Source organism: Mugil cephalus, chromosome 2, assembly GCF_022458985.1.
Source record: "Mugil cephalus isolate CIBA_MC_2020 chromosome 2, CIBA_Mcephalus_1.1, whole genome shotgun sequence".
NCBI lineage: Eukaryota > Metazoa > Chordata > Actinopteri > Mugiliformes > Mugilidae > Mugil > Mugil cephalus.
In genome coordinates this window covers 8,472,114-8,480,322 of record NC_061771.1, presented here as the reverse complement: position 1 = coordinate 8,480,322, position 8,209 = coordinate 8,472,114, and positions in this window count along the sequence as shown.

Genomic DNA, 8,209 nt, shown 5'->3' with positions numbered 1-8,209 from the left:
TTGGCACACGCAGCTTCAGGCCACCTACAGAGAACAGGCTGCAAAAATTTACATTATCTCCATCAGAGAAAGGAATGGAACAAATGTTCTCTCTAATCAACGCCACAAGTCTGTTAAAAAGTCTGTGGATTTATTTGTATTTTCGCACGTTTTTAGAAACAGTTCACACGTGTGTGTGGAGACAGGATGCCAAAAATGTGTTCTCTTTAGGACATTAAAATTAAGGCGATACTAAATGATATTTGGCCTTTCGGTGTTTCATAAAGACCAGGCGTTATAAAACAAGATTATGTGAAAACAGTGAGACATATGCTGGCATACAGTCGGCAGTTTTAATGAGGCCTTGTTTAATTTACATGTCAAATATTGCTTCGATGTGTCATCATTCCTAATTCCTTGCATGACATAATGTTGTTGATGGAGAAACCACATTATTATCTGCAAATGTTTGCTCATAAAACCCCTCCTTATCCACACTGTGGCTATGTTCCAGGCTTTTATTAAACCTGTAAAAATAATCTAAACTGAGGGGCTGAATGTTCAACTCCAAAGCAGACATACTAATATGAGCATTAGGAAGTTCTAAATGTTAGTGATAGAGGTGCAGTCGGGTTTCCTGTAAACATGACAGAGCAGTTAGCGCAAAGCTCTATGGTTTCTGGAAACAGATGTGTCACACACACTTCTACCTCTTCCACACACTACAGATAATATTTGTTCCATTACTATGAGATACCGTCATTTTGGCTTAAGCCCGGGCTGTGAAAACAAAGTGCAGTGATGAGCTTTTGATCCTCCGCGAGCAGGCTCATGAAATATCACTGGTCCTTGTTGTATATCACCCCAACTGTTAGTGTTTCACCATCAACGAGAAATTGAGAAATTAGGAACAATCCTCTGGACGTGAGCTGAAGTGGGCAAACAATGTTATTAATAGTATTGTTACTATTATGATGAAGTAAAGTCTGAGTTTGGGTGCTAGTTCAGCTGTTGATTTTGATTAGGAGCATGAATATTAAACCTGCAAAGTTTATTTTCAGGCTAAAACCTTAAGCTGATTACAAGGTTGTAATCATAGGACCGTATCAGAATGATTGACTCTATTAGTGTTATGTTGAACACAACTCAAAAAAGAGTGGGAGAGCTGAAAGTCCTTAAGTAGTGTTCCAGTCCTGATCGGATGATGAGAAGCAGGTGTTTAGAAGCCCAGTCCAGGAGCACCTCTGATCACAGCCACAACATGAGGCCACCAATTTGCTATTTAGATTATTAAATGTCTTTTGTTTAAACCTGTTCATGAGGATCGACGTATGTAGTATTAAGTATAAGTGTTTATTGATTAGTTGAAACCGGTGTTCTTCTGTGAATCATTTATGAAAACGGACAACACTGGATTTTCACACTTTACATTACATTACATTACAGAGGTGTGAAACAGTGTTGGCTCCATTCACAATTTCTTATTTTTTTTGCATGTTTGACACACCTAAATGTTTCAGATTGTCAAACAAATTTAAATACAAGACAAAGATAACACAAGTAAACGCAAAATGCAGTTTTTAGATAAAGGTTTTTATTACTATGGGAAAAAAATCCAAACCTACATGGCCCTGGGTTGCCATCTTTGATTTGATTTTGATTTGATCTCGATTTTTCAACACATAAAAGAAAGTGAAAGTTGCATCAGTTTCCAAAAAATATAAAAACAGTTCAGTAAAGACAAAAAAACAAAACAAAAACATATTTTGACAAATGACTGAATACAGCTAAACATAGTAACTGATTGGGCCACGATTAGCTGCAACGACTGTAATCAAGTGTTTGCGATAACATCAGTCTTTTCCAGTGCTGTGGAGGACTTTTCCACCCATCTTTGTAGAATTCTTGTGATTTAGCCACAGTGGAGCATGAACTGACCTTTTAAGGTGATACTCCAGTTTGACCTTCCTCGGTTCAAGAGGGGCGATAAACCCTAATCACACCAAACAAAAAGTCAAAACTGATGCCGTAATTATTGGCATTTTTTACATGTGAAAATGTTATTAATTTTACTCTCAATGTCAGACGTTTATTCTTAACAGCATGAATAAATTCATTAACAACCCTTTAATAAGAAGCATGGGCGAGGCTTAGGACATACAGACTATGATGCAGTTGAAATAAGTCATAAACTATTAATAAATGACTGATAACATAAAGCATAATGGCCATGAACAAGCTCAGGGTCTGTAAATGAAACCTAAGATGGTTTGGAGTTCCTGGAAAATTATTATGCACCGGGGTCAAAAAGTTAAATTTGTTTACATAAAATGTTTGTTGCTGTCATCGACTGTTGGACTATAGACTCCTTCATGGTCTTCTTCATTGTGACGTTATGACATTAGCTGGAGGCAGAACAGAGGGAAGCTTGAGGCCAACACTGTCACTTTCAACCATGAAAATGTCATGTTGCTGCCAAAACTAAAAAATCAAAACACTAACTTGAAGTTTTATCACATACCAGCCACTGCCAGTCATAGATAACTTTGGTTTGGCTTTAACGATTAAAACAAAGGACTGGAGTGAGACAATCAACAGGCACACCTCATATCAGATCAGATTAATATGTAATGCAGCATTAGTGTCAACCTGTAAAACGTTATGGGTTAGAATAAATCATGACTGAAAATACATTAAATTATTCCTTACTTAGGGGATTCTTGTTACATGTTAATACTAATGCTAACCGCTAAGTTACGCAAAGTTAGTTGTGTGTTTCAGGCGTGTCCAAGCAGATGCTGCATTTACTACGTTACCCTCTGTAGTGTTTTCACTTTCTTCTTGTAATATCTTTGTTGGAGCAGCTTCACTTGAGAAAGACAGACCAGACTTCTTCCTCTGTGTCCTCCTTTGGTCAAATCGTCCATCCAGTGAGTGAGAGTGTGGGGGTCACTGAATTTAGTCCCATCAGTCAGGGTGAACTTTTTAAAATAGCACTTACGGTGTCAGAGAGTGTGTGTAGTAGTATATTCTCTAAAATATGTGTTTTCCTCATCCATTGGTGCCAAAACAGTCTATTGAAATATGCTAACCACCAACCTAGTGTTCGAGATGTTTGGCATCCAGTTAAGCCCCACCCCTCACAAAACATCACATTGTTTACAAACCATGAAGGTATCTATAGAATCAAATCAAATCAGATCAATCTTATTGTCATTTTGACATACACAATGCAGACAGAAAGAAATTGTGTGTCTCTCAGAGCTCTGTGCAGAAACCCTTAAGGTAGTGCAAAATGCAAGGTGCACTGTGCCCTTCGCATGTGCTATCAGCAGTTCTACAGTCTGACAGCTTGCAGTAGAAATCTGTTCCTCAGTCTGTTAGTCCTGCTCTTTACGCTCCAGTACCGCTTGCTTGACGGCAGCAGTTCAAAGAGTTTACTGAGAGGGTGAGAGGGCTCTCTGATGATCTTCAGTGATCTGATCTTACACCAGCTCTGGAAAAACTCTTGAACAGAAGGCAGCGAGACTCCGATAACTCTTTGATCCCCTCTCACTATCCTCCTTGTCAGCCACCGTGGAGCTGGAGTAAAACGAAGATATACAATAGATTAGCCCACTCTCCACCACTCCTCTGCTGCAGTTTCCTCACAAAGTACATCCTCTGCTGGTCCCATTTTACCACTGAAGTGGTGAACCCTCTCTACTATAGAGCCACTGATGCAGAGTGGTGTGTGCTAAGGTCGAGACAAGCCAATGGCTTGCAGAGTTGTTGTTTTTTACCCAATAATGAAATCCTAATTTGTGTGTTACCAGACTCATATTCTGATAAGAATTGTGTATGTCTATGGTAGGTAAGTAGACAAGACTACTTAATTTCGATATTATAGACAGATTCTACTGTCCAGTACTTTCCAGGCTGCATGGAGGAGGTTTTATTGGCAGCTCTACACACTTTGGAGATGCCCCAAAATTTAATCACTTGGGTCTGTCATACACCGCATCAAGCAGATTGTTGGGGTTTATATTTCTGGTCAGATACCAAAGACCAGTCAAACACAAATCTGCACCTGCGCCTTCTTCATGGTTCACCATCTCCTCATTTTCATATTGGCATATTGGAGTATCAAATGTAATGGGAGAAGTATCATCACATATTCACATATTTCACAAGGATAATGGTGATCCCAGCTCATAAGAATTGGCATTAATTCCTATTACTATGCATCCCAGTTTTGTCTTTTTCATTTATTTCATATATTTTGTTAGGGTTCATACAAAAAGATTTTATTCTTGATATATGTTTCTTTTTGTTGTTATTCACTTTAAGTCACCCTAAAGTCTACCTAAAGAAATGTCCTCTCTCTGGTGTCTCTGGTTTTCAGCAAATACCACCTCAATAGTAAACACAGGCCCAGCAGAGGATGTACCGTCTACCTTCTACAGAGGAGTGGTGCAGAGTGGGCTAATCTGTTGTATATCTTTGTTTTACTCCAGCTCCACGGTGGCTGACAAGGAGGATAGTGAGAGGGGCTCAAAGAGTTATCGGAGTCTCACTGTCTTCTGTTCAAGAGTTTTTCCAGAGCTGGTGCAAGATCAGAAGATCATCAGAGAGCCCTCTCACCCTCTCAGTAAACTCTTTGAACTGCTGCCATCAGGCAAGTGGTACAGGAGCGTAAAGACTAACAGGACTAAGGACTAACAGACTGAGGAACAGCTTTCTACCACAAGCTGTTGAACTGCTTTTTTTTTTTCTTTCATTTTACTTAATTTTATTTTATATTAACTTAGGGGTTTCTGTGGTTTCTGGCCTGTTTTTGTTAAGTCTACACAGATCTCTGAGAGCATCATGTATGTCAAACTGACAATAGGCCTGATTTGATTTTATTTGATTTGATTTGTATAGTCCAACTGCCAATGAGAGCAACAAACATTTTTTGTAAACAAATTTAACTCTTTTTTCCCAGTGCATGATAATTTTCCAGGAACTCCAAACCATCTTAAGTTCCCCTGACTTCCTGGCTACTTGTTTACAGTTACCTTGTTTTTTTGTTTGTTTGTTTGTGCAATTCTTAAAAATTACCATTTACAGACCCTGAGCTTGTTCATGGCCATTAGACTTACTAGTCATTTATTAATAGTTTATGACTCATTTCAACTAAATTATAGTCTGTATGTCCTAAGCCTCACCCATGCTTCTTATCAAAGGGTTGTTAATGAATTCATTCATGCTGCTAAGAATAAACGTCTGACATTGAAAGTAAATTTAACTAAATTTTCACATGTAAAAAATGTCAATAATTACAGCATCAGTTTTGACCTTTTTTTTTTTTTTTTTGGTGTGATTAGGGTTTAACAGCCCTTGGATGAACTGAGGAAAGTCAAACTGGATGTAAACACAGCATGATAACTATCAGCTCAGTGTATCATTGTGAGAGGGTTTCCTTCCCGTGTCCCCAGGTACAGCTTGTACCTCTGGAGGAACAATGCTGAGAAGTTCAGTGTCGTGAAATCAGTTTCAAGGTCAGGAGGGAGTGAGCTATCTGTCCTGCAGCCAACATCGTCTTCTATAGCGTCACAGCTGAGTGCGGACTGCAATATATCTGTCCTGCTCGGCACAGTCATTCCTGCGTAACCACAGAAGCTGAAGACAAACAAAGGGAAAAGATTCCAGTTTCTGAGATAAACCGATTCCCAGTCAGGCTATTTATAAAAGAGTCTGAGGAGCTTTTTAAAATTTGACTGTCGGCATTTGAGTTCAACCCTATTCTGAGCTCAGCAGTGGCACTTGATTAATATGATTGTTTTCGAGGCTCAGACCACAGAGTAATGCCACTGACATTTCATCATGGCTATAACGCTGATGGCGGAAATGAAATGGGGGGTGGGAGCTGCACTGAAGAGACAAATGGCTTCAAAATTCCAGCTGTTCATATTATTACTGGCAAGGTAGTGTGCATCTGGAAGAGAGACAACGATGTATTATTAAGATCTTTGGTCTCTCCATCAACTCAATATAAAATAAGATGATATTTGACACAAGAGAGAGAAATAGGTTCACGACTGGAATGGGTTTATTTAGAAACTGTACACAGTATTGCTCCAATTAATTTCTGTTCTGGTTCCGTATCTCAAGAAAACTGTTCTTGTTTTGTTTCATGGCACGGCTCTCTGCCTTTCTACTTCAAATAATGGCTGCATTGTGTAGTATATGGTCCTCTTGTTTTTCTCGTCTGGTTTTTCACTTGATCTTCATACAACTGTGTTTTGTATTTCTCAGCTGAATATTAAATGTTGATACAAGCATCCCTGAGAACTGCTGACAAATAACATCAGGACGTGTCTGAGAATGGTCACACATTTCACTGAGCAAGCTAAAAAATCTCCCTGGTAGTTCCAGGAATAGAAAGTAAACACGTGTCTTTAATATAAGAAGCTACCTCCAGCAGTCAGTACCTTAGCTTAGCTTAATGCTAAAACTGGATATTTAACATAGTAAGGCTAGCTTTTACCTCTGCCTCCACTGTTTGTGCTAAGCTAGGTTAACTGTCTGTAGTCTGTACATAAGGATGGTATTAGTCTGTAAAAATAAAATAAAGATAATTGTGTTTTTAAATACCTTATGGAAGTCCTCGTGGCATTACATTTGATATTTGATCCTGTGTGTGATGTGTTTTACACTATAGAGTATGTCACTAATACAGCAGAGTGTCCATTGAAATACTTTCCTTCCATCCCATCACTAGGGGCACCCTCCCTATTTACTTTTACTTTTTTTGTTTGTTTGTTTTACAGAAAATACATAAATGCATCAGGCAGAATCAAAAACTACCAAACATTTCTCAGGCCCTTTAGGGTAAGGACGCACCACATCAACATCAAAGAACTATCAGCAACTAGGATTTAATGTGGCCTCACGTCGCCTCTGTCTGGGCCAAAATTTTGCCTTTGAACACACCACAAAGCCTACTGCCAACAGTCAGCCGGTACGTACTGTAACACATTGTAGTAGTAGCTTTCCTTTCTGCCAGTATTATCCAGGAGGCTAGGAAGCTACAAATAAACCGTCATCCTGGGCTCGCTGTTCAGATGGTCTACAGTTTTTTTCATTCTAGCTGATCATACTGTTGTGAAAATATTTGTCTATTGGAGTGTTTCAATGAGATGAAAAACCAGATGAACCATCTGCGTGTGCCCTTCGAAACTGTCATCTTGTAAGAGTGATCCCGACTTATTCCACAACTAAAAAGACAACAACACGGTGTGTCACAGCCTTTGGGTGAACAATGCCACTTAAAATCTAATCAGCATTTGCTAGAATTGACAAGCACATTGTTTGTGGATGAAGACATCCGAAGCGTTTTTTGGTTCCAGGTAAAAGGTTAATGTGTGTGACTGAATTGTGTGATGGTCTGTTTGTGTGCCGGCCTGTTTGTGTGTGGGCTGGTGGGTTGTTGGATGCTTGAGTCACCATTTCCTACTAATAGCATCTGCTGACTTGATTAGCAGGCTTCACTTCTTGAATCTTGCTCGGCTGTAGACCCGGTTTAATTACCACTTCCCCGCTTTTATTCACACTGACAGAACCTCTCATTAATCACTGCACAGAAGCAAGGTTTTATTACCACATACATCAGCGGAGCTACTGCCCAACACGGCCCACATGAAATGATGGTGTGGGCTGTTGTTGGGCATCAGATCATTCAGATATGTTGAGGCTTCCTGTAAAGTTCCTATCTCTTCATCCAGATGGTAAGGCTTGTTTCCACCCCACAAATAAAATGTGGTTTTAATCCTCCTCCTGAAACATGAACTCCCACAAAAAAAAAAAAAAAAAAAAAAAGATTTCCCTTCAACTCAGGATTTATGTCTCTTGTTGTCATTCATGCATTTAAACTCTCTGTTTAGGCAAATTACCATCCAATTTAAACCTCAAGCCAAGCACGTCGTTCAACACATATGGGGCCAGACGTATCCCCTTATAGATTCATTCAGATGCTGTCAGTACATGGATTTATTTGGCTCTGGCAGTAATCTCATGTAGTCCATTAAACTTTAATATGGAAAATGGTCATTTGTTTCACAGTGAGGAAGATTTACGAGAAAAGAAAGCCACAAAAATATTTCTGTTTTGCTCTTCGCAAAAACAACAGGAAGGAAGACTGAAGGTTTCCACTTCTTATAATAACATTCAGTTGAGGAGATCCTGTTGTTTGGCACCTGTTTACCTT